This window comes from Herpailurus yagouaroundi, unplaced genomic scaffold (assembly GCF_014898765.1).
Source record: "Herpailurus yagouaroundi ecotype Mexico unplaced genomic scaffold, PumYag 196, whole genome shotgun sequence".
NCBI classification, from domain to species: Eukaryota; Metazoa; Chordata; class Mammalia; order Carnivora; family Felidae; genus Herpailurus; species Herpailurus yagouaroundi.
This window is the reverse complement of record NW_024412427.1, coordinates 2416632-2443761: the sequence shown is the minus strand read 5'-3', so window position 1 is coordinate 2443761 and position 27130 is coordinate 2416632. Positions and strand designations below refer to the sequence as shown.

The window sequence follows — 27130 nt, the reverse complement described above, 5'->3', positions numbered from 1 at the left end:
GACAGAGTGGGGAGAATAACAACAAAAGGCACCCCTTAGGAGCGGCCGCCGCAGCCAATCGGCGCTGCCCGGGGGAGGGGGCGCCGCGCGCGGGGGCGTGGGAGCCTGGAGGGCGCGGGTGGGGCCCCTCCTCGCCGCCCCCAGCCCGGCAGGTGTGCGCGCCCCGCGAGAGGAGCGGAAGGGAAGGGTTGCGCCCCAGTCCCGGGGCCGTGCCCCCCTCCCCCACTCTGTCCCAACCCCACGTTCAGCCCTCAGACTCGCCCAGGATGCAGGCGTCCATCACCTACCGACAGAGGCCTCACCCGGGGCACACACAGGCTCAGAGGGGACACACTCAGAGCGACCGGCGCACAGCGCTCAGCCTCCCACGGAGACCCTCAGATTAACACATGAACCCGCAGAGGAGCTCAGACAGGCTCCCACACGACTGCATTCACTGTGCAAGCTACACCACAGACACCCTCAGACTCATACACACACCCAGGCAGGTGCTCCCACAGACTCGCTCACTCACTCTTAGAGACACTTGCGGAATCAATCCACAGACACCCTCAGACAGACTCGAGAGACCCACACAGGTAGATACACCTACAGACACCCTCAGACTCTCACACAAGACCTGCAGAGGTAGATACATCCACAGACACACAACAGACTCCTATGGAGATGGGGGCAGGGGGGGACAAGACGCAGAGCAAAAAACAGGGACCCCCTTGGTCACAGAAGGAGACCCCCAGATCCCACACAGACCCACAGAGACGTTCAGACAGGCACATACACTCACGTACCCACACTCCTTACAGATGTCCTAGAATTCACACACACAGACACTTGTACACTCAGATGGCACACACTCTCAGACCTGCACACAGAGACACTCAGTGCCCGCCATCATCGACTCCCTAAGCGCTGATTCACGCGTGCACAAACGCTGGTGGACTCCTGCACGGTTAGCTTCAGACACAGACCCAGAGAGTCACTCAAACACACTTCAGTGGGCACACGCATGCTCACACCCATATGCAGACATATAGCCTCGGTCGCTCCCAGGGGTGGGTATATTCTGATGCACAGAGCCCCTCAGATGCACGCACAGTGGGACCCACTCGACCAAGTTCACAGGCTCAGACAGACACAGACACATATACCCCTCCAGGGACCCACAGTCTTCAGACTCATATACACCTGGGTTCAGACACTCAGAGCCCCCAGGATGAACATAATCCCAATCAGAAACCCGAACTCCATTCTCTAACCCGGGGCCTGAGGTCCCCATCCAGGCAAGCCCCAGATGTCCGACCTCTGCCAGATGTCCTCACACTCTCTTTACAAAAGCAGGCTGGGGAAGTGGCGAGATCCCAGAGTTTCAGTCCCAGCTGTGGCACTACCCTTCTGCGTGGCCGAGAGCCCTTCAACTCACTGACCTGTTCCCTCATCTGTATAATGGGGAGACCCTCCATTTTGGACGGTCGTGAGGATTAAGTTAAAATAACATGTGTATTAGTTTTTTATTGCAGCATAACAAACGAGAGGCTTAACAACACCCATGTATTAGTGTACAGGTCTGTAGGTGTAAGCAAGTTTGATGGGGTTCTTTGCTTGGGGCCTCACAGGGTATCAGCCAGATGGGGCTCTTCTCTGGAGGCTCTAGAGAAGAAGCCCCTTCTAAGCTCACTCGGGTTGTTAGCAGTATACAGTTTCTTATGGCTGTGGGACTGTGACCCTTGTTTCCTTGCTGGCCTTTGGCTGGGAGCTGCTCTTAGCTCCTAGAAACGGCTCTCTGTTCCTTGTTCATGGCCTCTTCCATCTTCAAGGTCAGCATCAGGATGTCAAAAATGGAAGTCAGAGACTGCTGCTCCTCTGCCAAAAAAAAAAAAAAAAAAACCCCGCCTTGGTCTATCTCACTCTGGGGTCAAAGTCCAAGTTGGACACTGTCCTAACTCTCCTTTGGCTCTGCTCCCTATTTGTCCTACCTCTTACCACACCCCTGGCTCACTCGGCTCCAGACCCACTGTCCTGACCTTGCTGTTCCATCTGGCTGAAACACTCTTCCCTCACGAGAGCTGCGTGGCTCACTCTCACAGACCTGTGCCTAAACATCACTTTCTTGGTAAAGCCTTCCCTCGCCGCCCTTTAGAAAGTAGCAGCATCCCTTCCTGAAATGCCAAATCCTCCTTACCCTGCTTTATTTTTCTCTTTAGCCCTTATCGCTATCTGACGCATCATATATATGGAGCCTGGGCAGCCTAACTCCAAAGCCGGTGCTCTGTCCACTGCTCTGCTAACCTCCTAAGACCGTGGCAGAAGGAAGACAGAGGGAAGGCGGCAGTCAGAGGCCTTAGAGAAGGCACAAGGACGACAGAGAGGTCAGGGAAGGCTGGCCTGGAGCTGGGGAAGGAGAATCAGGGACCCATGAAGAATGTCTGATTGACCAGCCATGAGACTCCCAGGAACCAGGCCCTACATGTCGAAAGTAGACAGTGTGGCTGGTTGAGCATTCAGACCCCGCGTGGAGGTTCAGATTCTAGCTTTCCCACTTACCGTCTGAGTCACTGTGGTGGCTTTAAAACATGTGTGCACGTTCCTTGACTGTCCTCCCATTGAGAAGTAGAGTCTATGTCTCCTCCCCTTCAATCTGGGTCAACCTTAGTGACTGGCTTGTAACCAGTAGAATGCAGAAGAAGTGGCATGCATAACTTCTGAAGCTAGGTCAGAAAGTTTCCTGCAGCTTCTTCCTGGCTCACCTGGGTTAAGCACCCTGGGAGAAGCCAGCTTCCTCATAGGAACCCTGACTACCCTGAGACACCCCTGCTAGACAGGCGACGTAGGCCCAGCGGAGCCCCCCGCCAACAGCCAGCATCAACTCCCAGGCATATGAGCGAGTGATCTTGGGTGCCCAACTTTGATGCAGCCCGAGTGACATCTGACGGCAACTACATGAGAGACGCGTCAGCAAGAATGGCTCCGCTGAGCCCTTCCCGAATTCCTGGCCCGCAGAATAAATGCTGGTTGTTTTACACCCCGAAGTTTGGGGATAATATTTTATGCCGCAATGGAGTAGTGATCTTGAGCAAACAAATTAACTTCTTCTGGGCCTGTTTCTTCAGTTGTAAAATGGGGACAATGCCTCCCGGTGTGCACATCATCATCGAGTGAGTAATAAAGGTGGAGCTCTCAGAACGGTGCCCAAACACAGTGCCCAAACACAGTAAGTGCCCTGCAAGTGTGAGCTCCTACGACTAGGGACCGGATAGCCCCATCTGTCAGAGGCAGACGTCCAGAGCTGGAAGGAAACTAAAAGGTCATCCAACCCCTCCCCCACTCTGGGAGAGAGGGGAAACTGAGGCCAGGAAGTGCCAGGGGCTGCCTAAAGCCGCAGAGCCCATTGGGGCAGAGCTGTTGGCGTGACAGAAGCCTCCTGACCCGGGCCAGTGCTCTTCCTGCTGTGCTCCAGGTTGCCTGCTCATCTGGCAAGAGAAGCGGGGTGTGGGGGGGGGGGGTGCCTGGGGCGAATGCGACAAAGCTGGCAGTGTGGAGGAGGAAAGGCAGCCAACGGAAACAGACTTGGCCTCTGGCCAGCAATATAGGCAGTGGACTCCTGGTGTGATTTCTCCTTTCCTGGTTAGCTCATGCCTAAAATTCCACCAATAGGGTTTAGGCCTGTAAGCTTACATCTTCGGTTCCTTGTAACTATGTAATTTCCCCGTGGGAAATCTAAGTCGTCCACTACTTGTACCTGAGTATGGATAATGTGTTCTAAGAACGAGTTTGATGGTGGGGGGTGCTCGAGCTGGGGGGTGGAGGGGGGAGTAGTGAGTCCGGAAGAGAGAACAGTGGGGGGGTCAGGAACAGCCTCTGAGTGCGGGCTGAGATGGAGGTTGCCAAGGGCCAGACAGCTTGGTGGATTGGAGTCAAAGTCATACTGCCTGCCTTGAGTTTGAGTGCCTCTCCTTATTTTAGCTGTGTGAACTTGAGCAAGTCCCCTCAGGGTTCTCATCCGCAAATGAGTGTAACTGGGGCGCCTGGGTGGCTCAGTCAGTTAAGCGTCTGACTCTTGATTTGGGCTCAGGTCGTGATCTCACGGTTCGTGAGATCGAGCCGAGTCGGGCTCTGCGCTGACAGCCCGGAGCCTGCTTGGGATTCTCTCTCCCTCTCTCTGCCCCTCTCCCACTCATGCTTTTCCTCTCTCTCTCAAAATAAATTTTTAAAAGTTTTTTTTTTTTTTTAATGAGTATAATTAACATTCACTTTGCCAAGTCCTGGTGAAGAGGAATGTAAAGATAGTGCCTGGCAGGTAGTAGGTATTTAATAGATACATCTGTTGAGTAATTTCTGAGTGCCCACCGAGGCCTGTCATCATACCTGGTCCCTGAATTCATGGAGTTTATATAGTCCAACAGATAGCTATGCCAATAATTATTTAATTATAACCTTATATAATAGTTTTATTATAATAATAACTCTCATTACAGTTGTGATAAGTGTCATACAAGATATACATTTACGGGCTTTATAGTGCATGTGTGTGCATGTCTGTTCTTCTGCAAGTGAGGGGGGGTGTGAATCTAATCCAGCCTGAGGGAATCTAGGAAGTCTTCCCTGGGTAGGTGACATTTAAGCTGAAAATGGCACCAATTATATACCCGGCTCTGTTCTTGACCCTGAGGGAAAAAAAAAAAAAAATATATATATATATATATTATATATAAAAAATATATATGTGTATATATTATATATATACATATATCAATGTGTGAGGATTAAGAGACAGACTGGACTGGTAAGGACCAGGAAGGAAAAGGTGGGACAGAGGCACTGCCCAGCTTCGGAGCATCAAAACAATTTGGATGGAGCACCTCCGGTTTGGTGTATCTCCTCCAAGACAAAGCACTGAGGGGAGGGACCCTCAATTTTGCATATTTAGCAAGAACCAGGTGACTGTCTTTCTAGGGAAAAAGGGAGGTGGCTAGAAGATAGCTAAACCTGACAGGGCCCTGTTTGTAGCTTTGCCAGAGAGACGCTAATGCTGTCTGTGTTCTGCCTACTGGGGTAGGTGTGTGTTGTGTGTGTGTGTGTGTGTGTGTGTGTGTGTGTGTGTAAAACATCTCTGTTTATGTGTGCATGTCTCCTATAGACAGGCATTTCTGCCTGTCTCCTTGTCTGTGAATGACCTTGTCTCTAAACATGTCCTTGCAAGGTGTATGTTCTTGTGGGAAGTAAGTCCAGTCTGGCTTTAAATGCAACATGCACCCTGGTGTTTGTATGTCCTGTTGAGTGTGTGTGCATGCATGTGTGTAACTGGGTTGTGTTAGTTATATTTGTATATCAATGTAAGATTCTGTTCTGTCCGTGTGTGTGTATCTGCCTCTCTGCATACTGGTTGGTATGAATTTATCCTTGACTGAGTGTGAATGCAGCTGTTTATGAACTTGTCCATGTAAACTGGCAGCTTGAGAGAGGACTCTTGTTATTTCCTTAACTTAATCCTTGCCTTTAAGTGGCTAATACATGACTAAGCTGATGGGGTATTAAAATCTTTTATTAGCCCCAAGTGCCTAACCAACTACCTAACAATTTATTCTTCCATCCATCCATCCCTCCATCTATCCATCCCTCCATCCATCTCTCCCTCCATCCCTCCATCCATCCATCCATCCTTTGATCCCTCCACCCACCTATTCATGTCAATTGCATTTACTAGCTATGCAGTTTTCTCTCTTAGACTAATTACTAAATTTCTCTGTAACTCAGTTTTCTTATCTATGAAATGGGGATGATACAAGCATCTACCTGAAAGAGCTAGTTGTGGGTGGGGTGAATTAAGTGAGATATTGCATATAAAACAATTAGTACATTGCATAGCACATAGTAGGACTTACTATATTAATTATCATCATCACCATCATTGTGGTGGCCGGAGTATTTCAGCAAATTCTCAGCAGCATTTTACTAAGGGCTGCCCCTGAGCTAGAAGCTGGTGAGGCCCTACCTATAGCAGAAGCCACTGTCACCACCTTCTTGTGTGACCTTGGATAAAGCCTATGCGCTCCCTAAACCCATAGAATGCATAGAGCGTCCTTGCTGTAGAATCCCCCTTATGCAGATTCTGACAGCATGTGTACTTTAAAAACTGCAAAGAGCTCTGCACAGTTATATAGCAGGCCAGGAGACACCCCAAAGCCTTAGGATGGCAGTCCTGGGTCATCTGGAGGGTCAGACAGAGCTGGGACAAAGCCAGGACTTGTTGCCACTGCATGGCTCAGTCTACTGCTTTCTGCTGCTTCCTTCCTACGACTTCCGGTCTCTGTTCCCCCTCTGGAGAAGCACCTGACATGCTCTAGTGGCAGGGAACAAGTGTGTGGGGGAACAGGAAGCAAAGGGGGGAGCAGGAACACACCTTCTTTACTTCTTCACGAAGAAAAGCATCTTCAGTTACTATTTGGTGAGGGGCATTATGGTTTAAAAAAACAGAGAGAGAAGGGGCGCCTGGGTGGTTCAGTTGGTTAAGCATCTGACTTCAGCTCAGGTCATGATCTCATGGTTCATGAGTTCAAGCCCCTCATCAGGCTCTCCGCTGTCAGTGCCAAGCCCCACTTTGGATCCTCTGTCCAGTCCCCCTCCCTGCCCCGCCCACCGCCTCTCTCTCTTTCTCTCTCAGAAATAAACATTTAAAAAATAAAAATTAAAAAAACAGAGAGAAAAAAAACTGGGTAGGAGGTGTGATTTCTGCCCCAATAAATCACCACTTTGGACAAGAGACAGAGAAAAAAGGAAACAAAGAGTTGAAAGAAACCGAGACGAGAAAAGAGACAGGGACACAGTAACAGAGAGACCCAAGAACAAAAGAGGCAGAGGCAGAAACAAGAGAGAGGGAGGGAAATCTTTGGAGACAGGAAGACAGAAGGAATGAAGTCAAGCTTTAGAGCAGACCTGGTTTGGGCTGTCCTAAAGCAAGACTTCACCGGCTACAACCCCAGGATCAAGATTTTGCTGCTTTTCTTGGGTCACCTTGACCAGCGTGCACACACACACACACACACACACACACACACACACACACGCTCACCCAAACCGGGCTGTGTTGTAAGCAAGAAATACAACTGTATCGTCTGAAGTCGCTGAGATTTCAATTACATTTGTGGCTGTTAGCCTTCCCTAGCGAATATGTTCACTGCTGGGTATTTGTACTTCCACTGGGAGAAGAAATGAAGAAGTTGAAGCTAATGGAGCCTTGTCTGGGCCATGGACCACGCGAGTGAAGAAAGCCCGACTGCCCAGAGAAGCAGGAAATTGAAAAAGAAGTCTGTGGAGATGAACAGAGCAAATCAAGCTGGGGGAATGGGGAACAGGCAACCTTTGTGTCTGGTATGAAAGTTCTCGGTTCTATTCCTTCATGAGGGCATCTGAAACCTACATGGTGGGTTGCCTACCCAAACCCATCTTCCTGCCCCTTCCTCTCTTTTTATTTGGGTAATTCACCCTCCACTATGAGCGTCACATTCCTCTTACCAGTGTTTGATGTATGCCCAGGACTCACTTCTGACCCATGTGAAGGGAGTGAGATTTGGGGGGCAAGCAGCTACTTGGAAATGTGCCCTCACTCTTGAAAAATATTCACTAGAGAGAAACATTACCTTTTCCATGGCCAGACATATTCTTATTGCAACCAGGAGGGAAGCTAAATTAGGACAGAGCTGAGACAGTGGATGGCGGAACAGGTAAAAGAACCCAGATCCTTAATGATGTCATTGAGCCACTGAATTAACCAACCTTGGAGCTGCCCTACTTAGTGGGTTGGTGTAATCGTTAGCATATACATTTCATTATTTTTAAATACATTTTGCCTTGGGCTTTTCGGTTTGGTTTTGTTTGTTTTTTTGTTTTGTCACCAAAAGCGTCCCATGGATATACTCACCTGACTATATTTCCTGCCAGTGACTCTTTGACATTCCCCTGCATCTCTCTAATATGTTTTATTGAATACCAAGTAACCCCAGACTCAGCTGGAGCTTCTCCAAGCCATCTCTAAAATGTTGATTTTGGGGGGCAAAGGGGTAGACAGGAAGGAGAAATGTGAGTGCAGGTCCTGGACCCCTGGAGAAACGTGTGGGAGGGGAATAAGTAATGACAGCCCTCTCCCCAGCCTTGTACCTGCGAACCACGCTGACTCATGCACACATCACAGAGCACCTGAAGAGTAAATATTTACTGAGCACCTCCTTTGAGCCAGACGTTGTTCTAGGTCCCAGAGAGTGCAGAAAACAATACTCAAACAGACCAAAGTGACGGTCCTCATGAAACTGATACTCTACTGGGGGGAAACAGACAATGAAGAAGAGAAATAAGTCAAACACACAAACAAGCAACCAAACTACATTGTTTGGTTGGTGGCAAGTGCTGTTGAATCAAGTATAGGAAGTAGCGAAGGATCCCTGGGGGTGTCCAGAGAGGGACCGATAATGTCATGCAGGATGGCTGGGGAAGGCATCATGAGAAGGTGACATCTGAGGCAAAACCTGAAGGGGTGACTCATGTAGACAACTGGAGAAAGAATGTTCCAGGCAGAGGGAGCAGCCAGTGCAAAAGCCCTGAGGTGGGAGTGTGCCTGCCGGGCTGGGGAAGAGGAAGAGAGGCCAGTGCGGTGGGAGTAGCAGGTGGTATCGACGGGCCTCCTGGATGTGTGCAATGGTCGTCAGCCACAGGTATTTGTTTTTGCTGCTATTCCTTAAGCTGGCTTGCTTTTTGTTTAGATGCATTTATTGGGGACCAAATCTTTACATCACTTCTATAAATGAAGAGTCAGTATCACTTGCCCTAAATAGAAGGTAACCAAAGAGGTAAATAGGACAAAACAGAAACAGCATTAAGTTGTAGGGCGATGCCGTGGCCTGCAGAAGGCCTGAGTCTGAAGCCAGCGGTCTCCTTGAGAAAAGGCTCATTGACGGTCGTAGAGAAGCGACGAGACACAGCAGCACCAAGTGAAGACGTTGTCCATGAAATGGAGACTGTCTGGTTTAGGTCGTGTGACACCACCTAAAACCATCTGTGTCCTGCCAGGCAGGGTGGCCAACTGCTCTGGTTTCCCTGGGACGTAGGGGTTTCCCAGGATGTGCTTCCAGGGCTACAACTGAAACAGTTTTGGACATCCCGTCACCAGGGGGCCCCATCCCACACCTTGGCCTCATACCCTCTTGTTTCTGCTTGTTGTGCTCCAGGTTGCCCCTTGGGTGGGCTGACTCCAAGATGATCCGCACCCCCAGGATCTGTGCCTGTGCCCTAGGCACCCATGAAATACCCTTGAATGTGGGGGTGACCTGTGACTTGCTTCTAGCCAGTAATGTGTGACCAAAGTGATGGGATGTCGGTCCCGTGATCACATCACATTTGAGAGTGGCATCTACATTGCTAACATACCCTCTCTCTTGCCCTTCCCAGTTTGCATGCTTGATGGGGCAAATGGTCACGTCAGGCAGGCCCAAGGGCAGCCTCTGGCCAGCAGCCCACTGGGAACCAAGACGGTTCTTTTCTTGGTCCAAAAGTCCAGAGAAAACGAACGTTGCCAACAACCCGCTGAGCTTGGAGGCACTCTTCTCTCATTGATCCCGCAGACGAGACCACGACCCAGGGCGACACCTTGACTGCAACCTCCCAAGTGACCCTGAAGCAGAAAACCCAGCAGAGCCTTGCCTAGATCCTGACCCACAGAAACTGCGAGATAATAAATGTATGTGTGTGTGTGTTGTTTAAGCCCTTACGTTTATGGTAATTTGATACTCAGCAACACCTGACTGAGACATTCTTTCTGTCTCAGGGCTTCTCCGGGTCCTGCCCATTTGGATGGCTCATTTATGCACTCTTTAGACCTGAGGCCATTACATGTGACCCTCAGGGAACCCTCCACTGTCTCCTGGCTGCACCAAGCTGAGGCTGACAGTGGCTTAAGCCTTAAGTATTTTAAGGGGTGGACGGAGCTCCATACTTGGGGGATTTTTACGCCCAGCCTGATAAACAGGACAGTTGCCAGGACATGGTGGAGTCCGGGCCACTGGGCATCTGAAGACTGGCAAGCTGCCTCTATGTAGGGCTGGGTCAGGGCCAAGACTCAGCACCTTGACTGCTCCTCCTGGCCAAGCCCCTAGGCTGCAGAGTATAAGAGACCGCCAGGCCCTCCATTGTCTAGACTTTCTTCTGGCCCTCCCTGCTTCTGACCTCCTTACCCATCTCCTGTTTTGCCATCCCCATAGTTTTGTGCCTCCTTCTCTCTTCTCAACCTACTTCCTTCCATTTGACAAACCATCTAGGTAGTCTGCTCAATTTTCAAATCAAAATAAATGTATTTTATCACAAAAATAATGTTTGCACATTTTAGGAAATTCTGGGGAGAAAAGAAACAGAAAGGAAAAATTGACAATCATCTCATCGCACTACCCAGAGACAGCCACTTTTTAACCTGATGTCTTTTCTTCCTCTCTCCTCCCCTTGACCGTGTTTCGTTTAAGTGCTTTTTTAATGGTCTCGTACCGTAAGTCGTTTCATGGCCTGTGATTTGTTTTTTTCCACTTAGCCTCCTATCATGAACATTTTCCCACAGCAATAAATACACCTCTATGTCAGTCTTTTAAATTACCGAGTAACATTTCAAATGATTTAATGTTTTTGCTCTCATGTTAAAAGGTAAAGAAATGCTCTTCTAGTTCAGTTGCTGGACACATGCATAAAGACTTCTCTAGACGAGGAATCACCGGTCAAAAAGACGCACGATATCGAAGATTTTAAGAAGTATTGACAAATCTCCCCGAACAATACTGGACCACTCTTCACTCTCCGGAAGCATATGACATCATTCCCCATTCTCTCAAATTAGCTATTCTCTTTGTGATTCCTTTTGTTTGCCATCACAGTCCTATTACTACGTCGCTCCTACTCCCCCTCACCTCCAGACATCCACTCTGACGTGTCAGATGTACAAGCATCGGCAGTCCACCCTCAAAACCTCTGTGTATGTGGATCCTCAAACAATATATAATACTGCTTTGGGAGGGCATTTATAAAACCTCACGGTAAGTCCTATTGTGCTATATATTACATTCTATTACCCCTTTTTGTTCAACCAATACTGTTGGTTTTCTTAAACTGAGATCTATCCTAATTTATGTAACAAATTCATTTTTTTTTTTTAATGTTTATCTATTTTTGAGAGAGAGAGAGACAGCGCGAGCAGGGAGGAGCAGAGAGAGAGGGAGAAGATCCAAAGCAGACTCTGCACAGGGATGCCTGAGTGGCTCAGTTGGTTAAGCGACTGACTTAGGCTCAGGTCATGATCTCACAGTTCATGAGTTTGAGCCCCGCGTCGGGCTCTGTGTTAGCAGTTCAGACCCTGGAGCGTGCTTCAGATTCTGTGTCTCCATCTCTCTCTGCCTCCCCCACTCACTCTCTCTCTCTCAAAAATAAATAAATATTTTAAAAAAGATTTCAAAGCAGGCTCTGTGCTGACAGCAGAGAGCCCGATGCAGGGCTCGAGCTCATGAACTGCAAGATCATGACCCGAGCCAAAGTCAGACGCTTAACCCACTGAGACACCCAGGTGCCCCATTGGGTTTTTTTTTTTTTCAAATGTTTATTTATTTTGAGGGAGTGAGAGAGAGTGCACATGTGCGTGTGCAAGTGGGAGAGGGGCAGAGAGAGAGAGAGAGAGAGAGAGAGAGAATCCCAAGCCAGCTCCTCACCGTCAGCACAGAGCCCAACACAAGGCTAAATCCCAAGAACCATGAGATCATGACCTGTGCTGAAATCAAGAGTCAGACACTGAACCGACTGAGCCATGCAGGTGCCCCTCAAATTCATTTGTTTTAACGACCATTCAATTTTTGTCTGCATTGTTTAGATTCATTTTCAGGCTGATGTAACTGGTTGCCATCATGTTGCTGTTATAAACAACCCTGTGATGAATATCTTCGTTCCCCCCTCTCTTTATCTCAGCTAGAGTTTCCAAGCAGACGTGGGATTGCTGGGTAGCAGGGATAGCATTGTCTTTCAAACCCTTTTGACCGTGACCCATCATAAGAAAGACGTTTTTTCCATCATAGTCTGGTAAGGCTCCCTCCACATACACAGATAAAACAAAGTTTTGTGAAATAGTGCTTATCCTTATCATAAGAAAAACATTCTGATGTTTATTCTACTTAACTCAACTTCCTTTTTAGAATATTGATCACAACCTATTGAACTAATTTTATAACTTGTTAATGGCCCATGACCCACAATTTGAAAAGTAATGGGTTAAGGTATTTTGAATTTTGGGGTGTCTGGGTGGCTCAGTTGGTTAAGTGTCTGATTTCGGTTTAGGTCATGATCTCACAGTTTGTGAGTTCGAGCCCCGCATCGGGCTCTCTGCGGTGGGCACAGAGCCCACTTTGGATCCTCTGCCTCCCTTTTCTCTGCCCCTCCCCAACTTGCATGCACTCTCTCTCTCTCAAAAATAAACAAACATTAAAAAATTAAAAATTAAAATAAATTAAAATGTTTTAATCTTAATAAAATAAGATAAAATAAATTCAGTTTCACGAATATTAGTTTGAAATTACTCTTCAGAGTGGCTACGCTAACGTACGAGGAATTAGGTTCTCATTTCCCTATGTCCTAGCCAGCACTTGATTTTTTTTTTTTTTTTTTTTTTTGGCCAGTCTGATGAATCTAAAGCAGAATGCTGTTGTTTTGATTTTTCTTTCTCTGATTTCTAAGAAGTTGTTTCTCCTCATATGTTTATTCACTCCCTGAGTTCCTCAGAAAGTGAGTTTGCCTATTTTTCTATTGGGTTGCCAGATTTTTTTTCTTGCTGATTTACTACTAAGTTTCTTATATAATTTAGATTTTAATTTTTAACCGTCTGTTGTTGTAAATATGCTGCAAATACCTTTTCTTGGTCTATTAATCATTCATTAACTTTGTCTGCGATGTCATTTATTGAGCAGAAATCCATCAGTTCTTTCCTTTATGGTTTGGACGTTTTGTATCTTATTTAAGAAATGCTTCCCTAACTCAACATCATAAAGATTTGCCTTTCGATTTTTTATAGCTTCTTAAACCATCTGAAGTTTGTCTTTACATGATATGAGATAGGATGTTATTTTATTTTTTCCATACAGCAGACTCACTTTCTCCAACACTGTTAGAATAATCTGTCCTTTCTGAATTCTTCTCTTCTGTTCCATTGGTCTACAGTGCTTGAATTAATAGCACACTTGGAAACATTAGACTTTATAATATGTCTTAATATCTGGTAGGGTGAGATGCCCACCTTTGCTTTTATTTTTGAGACTACTTACTTTAGCTATTCATGGAAAGCTTATCTTCCATGCAAATTTTAGAATTGGTTTATCCAATTCCTCTCCCCCAAATATCGACTAGAATTATATAAACTGACACCATTACAATGTTGTGACTTACCTTTCACAACCATATCTCCATTTATCCAAGAAATAAACGCCTCCTTTAGTGAGCTTTCTCTGACATGCTTAGCTAAGTTAATGTCTAGATAATTCATTTTCTTTCTTTCTTTTTAAAATATTCTCCAATTTAATATGTGGGAATGGTATCTTCTTTCAGGACAGCCAGGGTTTGGGGTTTGTTTGTTTGTTTGTTTGTTTTTGAGGGAGAGAGAGAGTTTGCGCATGTAAAAGGGCAGAGGGAGAGGGAGAGAGAGAATCTTATGCAGGCTCCACGCTAGTGCAGAGCCCAACACAGGGCTCGAACCCACGACTGTGAAATCATGACCTGAGCCGAAATCAAGAATCAGACTCTCAACCGACTGAGCCACCCAGGCACCCCCAGCCCGGTTTTTTATACTCTTCTCTTCATGACCCTGTCTCCTGGATCACCCTCTTTGGCAAGAAATGACCCCGAAGATCTCAGAAACCCAGGCCCCTATAAGGACCAGGCAGAACCAGGAAAGCAATAATCAGATGGGTAGTTGCCAAGGGTTCCAATCTATTGAAGGTGCTGTGTATATCTGGGGCTCTAAAACAACTTTACATGAAATGAGATGGAGAGAATAATACTGACCTGGGTTCCTTTCAAGGGTACCACCACCCCTGTTTGAAGGAGTTACCTAAACTGCTTGGGTGTTTTGCCTGTTAAACTGCCTTCTAAGGGAGATGAGTCTTCTTAACTGCAGGGTGCTAGTCTCATTGAGCTGGTTATACAAGTTCAAGGCTACAGCTGAATTACTTGTTGCCACAAGGATCCTTCCTTCCCAGCTCTTTTTCTGTGCATCACCCAGCCTCTCTTCTAAACAAATGTTGAGCAAACATGCATTTAAAGGGAAAAAGAGACACTGGATCATTAGCTGTTCTGGGCACCACGCATCTCAGGCTGGCAAGGTATGGGATGGTGAGAGAGCAAGAGGTCCTGGCAAGGCCCTAGAGAAGCCCAAGCCTCCAGGAACCAGGAAATCAGGTAGACCGCCAAGGTAGGAACGTGGGAATGGGGACCAAGGCCAAAGCCCTATTACAGGAACTGTAGCCCAGGCCGGATGGAACAGGACTTCTTAAACCAGATAATAGTCCCATTATTGAAACACCAGCACATGTCCCAACAGGAAAAAACCAGCAAAAGACCTGACCAGGCAAATCTCCAAATGAAGAAAAACAGGTGGCCAATACAAGGAAAGGAAATGATCAATCTCACTAGAAGCAAAACAATAAGAGATTTTCCCCCCTTATCTGATTGGCAAGGTTTCTTTTTTCTTTTTCCTTCTCTTTGTTCTTTCCTTCTTTCTCACTCTCTTTTTTATGGCGATACTCATTACTGAGAGAGAGGGTGGTGGAGGGGCAATCTCACGCCCAGCTGGTAGTTCTGTGTGTTGGCACAGCTTATCTGGAGGGCAATTTGGCAAGGCTGCATTAAAAACCCCAAAGACAAGCACTCTTGGATCAGCAATTCTACTTCTAGGAAACTTTCCTAAGGAAATAATTAGAAGTGAACACAAAGATGAATAATAGCCGCTTAACATTTACTGGGTGTTCAGTCTGTGCCAGGCAATATGCTAAGCTCTTTACACTTAAACCTCAATCAGGCCTCGCAGCCACATACGGTGAGATGGGGATTGCCACGTCCATTTTCAGGTGGGGAAACTGAGGCTCAACAAAATTTGTCGAAAGTTGCACAAATTCAAGCCTATCGAGTGACAGGTGGGGGCTGAAACCCCCCATCTCTCTCACTCCAAAACCCATGCTCTGAACCAGCTCACTATCCTATAGTGAAAAGTAGAAGGGCATAAAAACTGGTGTTCCGGAAAAGTATGAAAGTGATGTTCTACATAGTACCGTTTGAAATAGCAAAAATTCAGAAATAAACTTAATTGTGTAAGAAGTGAAGGATAATTAAATACATCCTGTAGAATAGTATGACAAAATACAGTCATTAAAAAGAAATCTGGAAAAAATTATGACAGGGAAATATTCATGATATACTCACTGAAAAAAAAAAAAGTAAAACAGCTATGTCCCGTTTTAATTTTAAAAATGCATCTATACCATTTTTATGAAGTTCAAAAGTAGGAAAGACCAGAGCGGTGATCAAGATCAAGGGAAGGGGTTGTCAATTGGGAAGCCTGCTAGGGTACAGGAAATGTGCTAGATCTTGATCTGGGTTGGCTGACGCTGGTGGATGCATACCTAAATATTAATCCAGCTGTATGATTAAAACGTTAATATAAGTGCTTTACATAAGTTAGGTTTCTCTAAAAAAAAAAAAATACATAAATGTATAGAAAAAGCCCTAAAGAAAAAGAACAGAAGAATGTTAGCAGTGATTGTGGCTAAGCATAATTTTCACTTTATTCTTTACAGTGTTCTGTACAGTTGACCGTGAACTGCACGGGTGCACTTAGATGCAGATTTTTCCCCATATAGACAGTCTCATACTGTACATTTCCTCTTTTTTTATGATTTTCTTAATAACACTTTTTCTCCAGCTCACTTTATTGTCAGAATCCAGTATATAATACAGACGACATGCAAAATAACTGTTAATTAACCATTTATGTTATCAATAAGGCTTCCAGTCAACAGTAGGCTATTAGCAGTTAAGTTTTGGGGGAGTCAAAAGTTATATGTGATTTTCAACTGCGTGGGCATCAGCAACGTACAAGAGTCAACTGGTACTTTCTTTCCTTCCTTCCTTTTTTTTTTTTTTTTTTTTACAATGCCTGTATTACCTTTATAATTAGAAAAAAAATAGTGTCAAGTTCATCATCAGAGGGGAGGAGGGAAGGAGAGCATGCACTTGAGAGCCAGGTATGGTCCGGACCTGGCACTCGGGGGGTGGTTCCAGTGCTGGAACGGGAGTCTGGTCTTGCAGGCAGGATGCCCCCGTTCCAAGGATGGAGAGAATGGAGGAGAGAAGCCCTGCTTGATAGGGAAGGCTGAGAGAGGGGCCCTGAAGAGCCTGGGATGGACCCAATTCCTGCAACTTTAAATGCCTGCTCGGTGGGTGCTGTGCAGAACCCCCGCCCCCCCCACCCGCAGTCACAGCCAAGGCTCCTGGACTCCTCATTCTGCTGCCAGTCAGATGCCTTGCTGCTCACTGGCGATGACATCAGGCCTCCCGGGAGCACACTGGCTGTCAGTCAGCCTCTCCTGGCAGCAGTAAGCCAACTCTGCCTCCTCTCTCTTTTAAAGGGACAGCTTCTGCCTGGATGAGGGAGCCAGGTTGGGGCCCTCTTGACTCGCTCCTTCCATTTAGAGTCCGATTCCAGCACAGTGGAGAAATGAGAGGGGGTGCAAGGCAGGTTTTCGTGGCTGCTTCCTGAGCCTCAGCTCATCCCTGACCATGAAACCCTGCCAACCAAGAAGTGGATCAAAATAAAGAATTTAGGTACAAAGAAGCTTTGGTATATAAGATTACCTTTAAGTATTAAATATGCCTAAATATAGAATAAGAAAAAAATAACTGTGAGAATTAGCAGCTCTTCCTTCCTTACTAAGAAATACCAGTTTAGATTGGGTCCATCACATGTACCTAGTAAAAAAAAAAAAATCCCACATTTCCTAGCCTCTGTTACTGCCAGAGGTGGCATATAACACAGTTACGGCCAATGAGATATAGACTAAGAATTTGTGGAAAGCTTTCTTGATAGAGTCATTTTCTCCTTCTTCTAGTGAAATAGAGACATGGTGGCTGGAGCTGCAGCAGCTGTTTTGTAATTATGGGGAAAACCCCAAGAGACTTGCAGAGACCCCATCCTGACATTCTTGAGGCCCTGAACCTGAGGCAGTGACTGTCTAACTCTTCACTACTTGTTTATTTAAGCTACTGTTTTCTGTAACTCATGACTAAAAGCAACCTCTAACTGTTTCACTCAACAATGTAAACACAACAACTAATGCAAAATGGGAAGTTTGGGGAGAAGGGATGGGGAAAAGCATAACAGTGCCAATGTTTTGGGGCGCCTGGGTGGCTCAGTTGGTTGGGCGTCCAGCTTCGGCTCAGGTCATGATCTCTTGATTTGTGAGTCCAAGCCCCGCATTGGGCTCTTTGCTGACAGCTCAGAGCCTGGAGCCTGCTTCGGATTCTGTGTCTCCCTCTCTCTTTGCCCCTCCCCCACGCGCACTCTGTCTCCCTCTTTCTCTCAAAAATAAACAAACATTAAAAACTTTTTAAAAACTGCCAATGTTTCACTGCAGGTAGTTGCTATCTGAAATTGAAATATTTAGTTAAAAATGATGATGGCTGCAACCTCTTGATGTTTTCCGGAGGGATCTTTGATGAGCTAATATTGTTTTTGGTGGAGAAAGAGCTATCTAAAGTTCAGATATTCTTTCATCTACAAAAATTCTATTAAATCCCAGTCAATATATGAAAGATCTCTCAAAATTAAAGAAGAGTTTTATAATATGAAACAATTTTGATAAAACTATTTCTGATTATCTGTGTACATGCATTGAAAGATGTTGGGCATGACATTCATCTCATTTGAATTATGCAAATCTCAGGTGTTTTTAGTTTTGTTTTTCGACTTTTAAATTTGAAATAATTGTAGATTTACAGAAGAGTTGCAAAGATAGAGCAAAAAGTACCATCTCACTTATTCTTCACCTAACTGGCTCTAATGTTAACATCCTTACATAAGCACGGTACATTTATCAAAATGAAATTAACTGGGTAATATGCATAATATGATTAACTACACTACAGACTTCATTCGGGTTGTCCAATTTTTCCACTGATGTCCTTTTTTCTGTCCCAGTTTCCAAACCAGGATACCATCTTGCATTCAGATGTCACGTCTCCTCTGGCCTATGACAGGTTCTCACTCTTTCCTTGTCTTTCATAGTCTTGACATTTTCAAAGAGTAGTGGTCACTTCATTTTGTAGAATATCTTCCATTTTCGCTAGTCTCCCACTTCCTCATGATTAGACTGAGATTATAAGTTTGGGGGGAGTGATGTGCTCTTCCTATCACATCATAGCAGGGGCACATAATATCAACATGACTTACCCTTCGTGCTGTTGACCTTGATCACTTGACTTTCTCACTTCCTTCTTTGTACTTTTCCATATTGCTTTAACTCCTATAATAAGTATGTGAAGTCAGCGAATCTGGAACTGCTTCATAAACCGAAGAATCCAAAAATGTGAGGGTTAAATTTTTTATTTGAAAGAGAGAATTGATGTCCAAGCCTTGATTGGGAGAGGGAGATGGGGATAAGTATAGCTACACCATCAATGTTTAATTGGTCTGGAGGCTAGCCAGGGCGGCGGGGAAAGATAGAGATGACTTTGGGATTTATGTAACTGCTGGCAGAGCAAAGAATGAGGGCCTTGCCCGGATAGTTTTCATAGAATACATTTCCCTTTCCCCTGTATCCCTGGGTAAGAGTAGAGGCCACCCCACCAGCCTAGTCAGAAACGACCTAACAAAGGAGGATTGGTTCTGTTGGGAAAGCGAGTGGATGTGGGAACGAACACTAACCAAGCACCGTCTCTGCTTACACCTCACTCGTGTAACATTCACAATGCTGCCAACTAAGCGTGATGATCATCTCCACATCCCACGCGGGCAAATTCAGATTCAGAGAAGTGAAGGGACTTGCCCGAAGCCACACTGCCGGTTAACCATCAGCTATCTCTCAGGCAAAGTACGGGGTGGCACGGGAAAGCCACCGTGTCAAATTAGATCTCTGTGACACCAAACCTACGCTCTCTCTCTTCCACTTCACACTATCTGCTGCTTGGGAAGAACCGTGGTCAAGTATGGGAATTCTAATCACGGGGGAAGCTGTGGCGACTACCCACTCTCCATAAGGCTTTTCATCGTCATAAGCTCTGTGTCTCCTCACTGATCAGAGAGTCACCTGGCACGAATCCCGGGTTCAGGATCCCACCACCCTTTGGATGCCTTGGACAACTACCCTCTGCAATTGAATAGTAACAAAGGCCCAGGGTAGCTGGGAAAGCCTTTCCCTAGGATGTGTCCAGCCAGGATGCAAAGAGAAACAAAGGGGGGAGGGGGGAAAGGGAAAAGAGAGAGAGAGAGAGAGAGAGAGAGAGAGAGAATTGCATGGTTTTGGATTCTAGACTCTTCTTCCAGTCAGCCCTAAGGCCAGCCTTAGTTTTGTTCCTCCTAAGGATAGATGTGACCCAGCGAAGAATGCTTTTTTCTTGAAGCTGATTCAAGTTTAGTTTTTTCAACTTGAAACCAAGGTGTCCTGATGAGCACATTCACCTTAATCTAGTTTCTACTCATTCTTATCATCACTGTGCCTGTGGCTTTTGCCTATCTGGGCCCCCAGATCTGTTTCACGAGTGGCTATGAATACAGGCTCTGGAGTCAGAAAGACTGGGGGTCAAATCCCAATGCTTGCACCAATAAGCTATGTGGCCTTAGGCAAGGACTTTACCTCTAGAGCTTGTTCAATCTGATAAAATGGGGGGATGATATTCCTGCAAGGGGTATTATAAGACTTACACAAGAATAATTCATGCAAAGTGCTTAGCACAACACAAATTTAACTTAGTATTCAATAAACGACAGCTATGATTATTAGCATTATTCAATTCTCCTTGCCAACTGGTCACAACTTATTGATTACCCAATTCCACGAGACACCTGCTGACCTAAGCCATTTTTTTCTCAACACATAATTCATACACCACTGGTAGCCTATGGATAAGTCCCCCCAGGGGTAGGAATCTACCTCAGCCTCTTAAGTGACAACTTAGGGCTGGCATTCCAACAAACGTTTGGAATTGTATGGCCGACCTGTGCCTGGTGGTATGCAGTAAATATTTAACAACTAGCACTTCAAAATGAACAATAACAAAAGTGTTTTCGCCAGCTTCCATGGTGTAAGTACTCCCACCATGTCTGATTCCAAGCTATCAACGCAATGTCACTCAGCACAGAGTTGGGAAGAAAGTGTGCAGTTGACCCCTGTGAGCTAGAGCTGGCCAGTACAAGTGACTTATTGAGGGATCTCTCGGGTGAAGCCTTTGAGGGGGTGAGGGAAGGAGAATACGACTAGGGAGAAAGGTAGGCAAAAAAAATATGGGTGCAGCTCCAGTCTAGCCACTGCCTAATTCCAAAGAGGGTTGTCCCAGCCTGAGGCAAGGCGGTGGGGGACTGTACATCCAGTTAGTTGGTCATTGGGTACACAGGGGCACAGGTCTTCAGGGGCACAGATTCCCAGGGATTTCCTGTCAAGGCAGTTCCACTGGCTGAGGTGAATTGTCAGAAGGGAGTGGCCGTGAGCTGTGAGCAACCAACTCTCACAGCAGCTGGGGGATGAGTACACCGGCCTAGTGAAGGGCATATGGGTGGGGCCCCAGTGTCATTTACTAGGTAGTGATAACAATGCTGATGAGAATTTTTATGGGGAAGAAAATGGTGGTGGCGGTGGTGGTAATTGGGGAGCATGGTGATGGCGGAGCTTCTGAGGGTGACAATGAGTATAGCAAAGGTGCCGGTTATTAGAGGGACCAAGGATACCAATATCCTTACTTCTTCAAAGTTGGTCTCTTTCTTTTCTGCTTTGTATTTCTACAGTAGCCCTAGGGAACAAAACTACTCAGAATTTGATCTCGTTGAGACTAGTGAATGAAAACATGACTGAGAAAGTCGCAATGCATTCATTTCACCAGCGATGTCCTGCTGGGTGTGTGTTTTGTTTTAACAATGCACACATTCTCCAGGGCTGTGATTTTGTTCTGTTTGCCACTCTACGTCATGGTTCACTGGGAAACGCAGGGGTGTGGTGACTTTAGCCTTCTTAACCCATCAAACCTATCAGTAGTGTTTAACACGCCAACATTATGCCAGGAAGTCCTGGAGATTGCTAGAATGAATCTATCCCGCGCTCAACGTGGGATTGTTGTTTTCAGCGAAAGAGCCTCGCTTGTGAGGACGAGGGCAGAGTGACTGAAGTGAGTAAGCAGGTCAGCGTGCTGGTGGGGAGTGTCGGGGGAAGAGTCTGCAGAGTGGATGTCCTTTTATCTACCTCGGGGCGTCTGCCTAGATTTCTCCTCCTTCCCCTCCCTCCCCGGAGGGAGGCAGTGAGGCAGCAGGGGTGCTCACTTTCCACTTCAAGCACCTATCACATTATATTTTCAACCGAATAGCTTCCTACATAAGAGGTATTCTGGGACAAATGTAGAGTTCATTCACTCCTTCCATAAATATGTACTTAGCATCAGCTGCAAGCATGCACTCGGCTAGGTGCTGGGGATAGAACATTTGGAGGGGGTGGGGGACAAAATCGTATGTTCTAGTAGATCTGAATATGACTCATCCTCATTACACACAGAGGAGGAAATTGAGGCTTAAGAGGTTAATGGGTTTGGCCAAAGAGCAGAGCTAAGATTTTAACTAAAGTCAGCCAGCTCCCCAAACCCATCCCCTTGACCAATTCTATACTACCTGCCATGGACATTTTTTTGTTTTGTGTTGCCGCCCAACATTCTCTTGCATTATTCTGGTACTTGAACCCTGTGGTAGCTTTAGGAAAACGACTTTTCTTTTTCTTTTCTAGATTTTTAGAAAATTTATTTATTTGAGCAATCTCTACACCTGATGTGGGGCTGGAACTCATGACCTCAAGGTCAAGAGCTGCACACTCCACCAAATGAGCCAGGCAGGAGCCCCAGGAAAACCACCTTTTCCAGCACCATCTAGAAAGATGGTCAGGTAAGGCATCCTGCCCTCTTTAATTGTGGCGTGGGCCCATGATCGAAGCTACGTCATCCCAATGCTGGAATTCTGCTATCCAGACCACCTGGAACTATGGTTCCCTTTGTTCAAGTTGGTTTCTCAGCTTCGCCTGAAATTCTGAGAGCCATCCCATATTCTTCCCCCAAACTATTTTTTTTTCCTCCAGCTATGCAGAGTCCGCTTCTTTGCATACAACCAAATGCTCAGACTGACACATGGCCACTTCAGTCTCTGAGCCTCAGTTTGGACTTCAAGCAAGTTTTGTCACCTGCTAACTAGGAGGTGTAATACTCACCTTGCAGAAGGCGGGAGGGAAGATCTTGTTTCCTTGAGCCAGACCTTGCCAGCATCCCTGTTTCCTAGCACCTTCTTCAGACTCTAACCTCCCGGGAAAAGCTTCTCCATTCTTCGCTGGGGCTGCCAGACACGCAGAAGCTGCACACTCAGCAAAAGCAGTGAAGGAGCCTGAGCTATATTTGAGCTTCCCTGAGAACACACGGACGCAGCCTCCTGTGCTCTGGCTGGCCAAGGAGAGTGTAATTAACAGACTCTTCTTCAGAGCATGGATTGAACAGGTGATGGCTCAGCAAGTTCAGAATCACAGCCATGGCCAATTTCTCTTCCCCCTGGTCTATTTTTGAGTCACCACAGGTGCTTATTAAGGCCACATGTCAGGCCTACAGGGCAGAGGAGAGACTTTTCTCAGAGAACCTGTCAGTTAGGATGGTATGAAGTTGACAGAACAGAAATCTGACCAAATAAAGCTTTCGTTTTCTCATGTGACAAGAAGTCTAGGCAATCCAGGCTGGTACAGAGGACCGATTACAAAGAAGTTTCTTCGGTCTTCTGGCTCTGCTATCCTTAGCAGGTGGCACTCACCCTCATAGTCACAAGATGGCTGCTCCACTTCCAGAAACCTCACCTATGTTCCAGGCGAGGATGAAAACCAAGGCAATTTGTGCCTTGGGCTTGCTGACTTCTCCCACCTTTTAGTATGAAGAAGATAGATTCCCAAGAATCCCCACCCAAATGTCCACTTACATCTCATTGGTCAGAGCTGGGTCAGGGGACCACCTGTAAGGGTGCACCTGCAAGGGAATGCGGGCAGGTATTTTTAAGTGGGTACATTTTATTCGAACAAAATTAGGATTCTGTTACTAAGTAAAAGGGAGAGGCCAGACATTGGTTCAGCACCTCGTAGTGTCTGTTAGAGGTGAGAGGAGGGATACATGGTTGTGAGGGAAGTCTCTGAGGGGCTGAATCAGAGGTTCTCAGAAACACAAGAGATGGACCAGGTTCCAGGCCCCTCAAGTGGGAAGCTAGAGAGACCCATCATCCTCACTATGATGTACGGAGAAAAGCAGGTGCCTCATAAGCATGTTCTGTAAAGACAGTGTTGACCTCCAAAACGTGGAAAGGTAGAGGGGCTTATCAAAACGAGTCAAACAGTCCTGGTTTTAAATCACAGCTCTGCCTGATACTCTGTGACCTTGGGAAAGTCACTTAACCTCTCTGGGCCTCTCAGTTTTCTCAACTATAAAATGGGGATGAGGGGCGCCTGGGTGGCGCAGTCGGTTAAGCGTCCGACTTCAGCCAGGTCACGATCTCGCGGTCTGTGAGTTCGAGCCCCGCGTCAGGCTCTGGGCTGATGGCTCAGAGCCTGGAGCCTGTTTCCGATTCTGTGTCTCCCTCTCTCTCTGCCCCTCCCCCGTTCATGCTCTGTCTCTCTCTGTCCCAAAAATAAATAAACGTTGAAAAAAAAAATTTTAAATGGGGATGATACCTTGCACAGTTTTTATGTGGCTCAGATGAGACCATATGTATAAATTGTGCATTGTAGGCATTTGACACATGGGAGTTATTATTGATCTAATTCCTTCATTTTCTGAATGGGGAAAACAAAACCCAAAGAGAGGAGGCAAGATGACCTAAGTCACACGGCCAGATAGAGGTGGAGCTGAGACCAGGGCCCAACTTTCGGACTTCCGACCTGAGGTGTGTTCCATTTCACCGCCGCCTCTACCTGTTAAAAAATTACTAACTTTCGCCAAAGTGTGGAATCAGGCCTGCATCGCGGAATAAAGTAACTGGTTCGGAATTACAGATTTTTTAAAAAAACTGAACAAAGTACTTTCAGATGCTTCCGATACCAACAGTTAAGCAGAAAAGGAACAGACCTCCTGCTATACCGCTTCTGGCGAGTTCTCGTATCCATTATGTTTATTGTGATCAGTATTTACTGAACACACTGACCACAGGTAACATGGAGCTGAAGTTCCTCCCCCATGGCCAGAGCTAACGTTCAGTGAGCGCTGCGTTAGCTTCCTACCACTGCTGTAGCAAATGAACATAAACTCACATGAAGTCGCTGATGCCTCTGTTCCTTTAGCTCATGCTCCACGGAGTTTTGACAGAGATTTCCTTGAACACCAGGAACTAAAAACAAAACAAACAAGGGGTGCCTTGGGTGGCTCAGTCAGTTAAGTGTCCGACTCTTGATTTCGGCTCAGGTCATGATCTCACAGTTAATGGGTTCGAGCCCTGTGTCAGGCTCCGTGCTGACAACATGGAACCAGCTTGGAATCCTCTATCTCCCTCTCTCTCTGCCCCTCCCCTGCTGGTGCTCTCTCGCTCTCTCAAATAAATAAACTTTAAAAACAAAACAAAACACACCTCTCAGAAGTGGTCATTGCCAGAGAGGAAGGAGATGGGCACAACGGGTGAAGGGGACTGGAGGGTACAGGCTTCCAGTCATGGGATGAATAAGTCACAGGGATGAAAGGCACAGCATAGGGAATAGAGTCAACGGTATCTTAAGAGTGATGTCTGGTGACAGAGGGTAGCTACACTTGCGAGCACAGAATATTAGAGACGGTGAATCACTATGTTGCACACCTGAAGCTAATATAACATGATGTACCAACTATACGTCAATCACACACACACACACGCACACACACACACCACCCAGTATTTGCAGACTGCCTCTGTGCTGGGTTGTTCCTTCAACACTCAGCCGGGCTGTTCACAACTCTGCCTCAGACGGCACCCCTGTTTGCACTGAGCCGTTTTCAAGTTGCTTTTTCCTTCGTTCAGCATTCACTTGGTTGCTATAAACCTTGACGGTTTTCCAGAGTTCTGACAAAGTTAGTTCTGATAGTGTCTGCTTGCTTTCTCAATGTTTCTCTGGGGGAGCTCGGAGCGCCTTGTCTGAGCAGTAGTTTGGATTGCTCTAACAGAAACATTACAGTCTGGGTGGCTTATAATAAACAACAGGAATTTCTTTCTTACCTTCCTGGAGGCTGGAAGTCCAAGATCAGGGTGCTGGCATGGCCAGGTTCTGGTGAGGACCCCCCTTCTAGGTTGCAGACTGCCAGCTTCTTATTGTACCCTCACAAGGCAGAGAGCAGATACAGGAAGCACAGCTCTCGGGTGAGTCTTGTAAGGGCACTAATCCCATTAAAGGGCTCCTCCCTCCTGGCCTCATCTAAGGTCAGGCCTCCCGAAGGCTCCACCTCTTAATGCCATTACATTGATAGGAGATGGGTGAGGTTTCAACACAGGAATTTGCGGATGACATTCAGTCCATAACATGCCTACTCCGCCATTTTGTTTTTTGAAGGCTTCCCCGGTGATGCTAATGGGTAGCCAAGGTTGACATCCACTACTCTAGAATCAGAACCTTGCATCACTGCTTTCAACAGGCTCCTCAGGTGACTGATGCAGCCCCGCCGAGCTTTGGGATCCTGCAGATTAAATAAATTCTGGGACGGACCTCAGGAAGTCCACTTTGTCTCATCTTCCTCCAGTTCCAGGGAGCCAGACGGGATGGAGAGGTCAGCCTTTGTGTGGATGGCTTTCCAACTGTCCACCGCAGCACGTGGTGCCCACGAAGGGCTGCATTTCGAGTTAATGAGAAGAATTGCTCCCATTTGCTTCCCCAAGGAATCAGAATGGAAATATAGAAAGGAGCCCAGGATGTGCCAGATTCCTGCCTCCAAGTATGATCATTCAGTTGAAGCTTCTCAGCAGATCTGTTTTGGGACTCGGCATATGGGTCACCTGCACCCGAGCTAGAATCCCCCCCAAATCACAAAGATTTCGGGTCACAAGCTTTTGGGTAAGTGCAGCTGGGAGGGTGAAGCTCTCTCAGTCCAGTTGAACTCCAGACTTCCCCCCTCACAGACATGGGGTCCTTGAACAGTAAGTCATTCTGGGATGACCAAGAGATTTCTTTCTCTCTCACCACCTGTGACCATGCACCAGGCTTTAATTATCTGAGTCTCAGTTTCCTTAACTGACTGGTGAAAATAATGACCCACCTCAATTCTTGCTATTACTATAGAAGATAAACGCAGGGTAAAAAATACAATGATAATAATAAATGTGTAGTAAAAAATAAAATAATAATAAATGTGTACTTTGATTCTGTTTTTGTCAAAAATTATGTCTATGTCTTTAACTTTATTTTGTTCACATTTATTTATTTAGAGAACAAGTGATTGTGCGTAGGGGAGGAGCAGAAAGAGGGGGAGAGAGAATCACGAGCAGACTCTGTGCTGCCAGCTTGGAGCTGACTCGGGGGCTGGATCCCACAAACCGTGAGATTATGACCTGGGCCAAACCAAAAGTGGGTGCTCAGCGGACTGAGCCACCCAGGTGCCCCTATAATTACGTGTATATCTTTATACATATACTGATCTTTATATGTTTGTGTGGATATATGTGTATGTTATGTGTTTATGCACACAATGCTGCCCAGAACAATGTTCGCCAAATAGGCAGTGGGATTGGAGGTGACCTTTGTTGTCCTCTTTGTACTTTTCTAGCTTATTTATGATGTGCACGTACTATTTTTAGAAAAGAAAACTGAACTTTGGGGTCAAGGGGGCTGATTAAGTCCTTCTATGATTCTCTCCCCCT

The 27130-nt window shown here is 46.3% G+C and overlaps 1 long non-coding RNA gene across 7 annotated transcripts in view; it reads right to left on the bottom strand.

The window, feature by feature from the left end:
* Positions 1–15811: 15811 nt before the first annotated feature.
* LOC121012145 (uncharacterized) overlaps positions 15812–27130 on the bottom strand; it is a 36001-nt gene continuing 24682 nt past the window's right edge. For 2 of the 7 annotated variants that reach the window (XR_005781968.1, XR_005781962.1), the window contains exons 3-6: positions 24385–24643; positions 22503–23295; positions 18500–18572; positions 15812–16838 (exon numbers count right to left, since the gene is read on the bottom strand). This is a non-coding gene — a long non-coding RNA (uncharacterized LOC121012145). Of the gene's footprint in view, positions 16839–18499; positions 18682–22502; positions 23296–24384; positions 24644–27130 lie in introns of all 7 variants that reach the window. The other 5 variants (XR_005781965.1, XR_005781967.1, XR_005781963.1 and 2 more) reach the window with 5 other exon arrangements.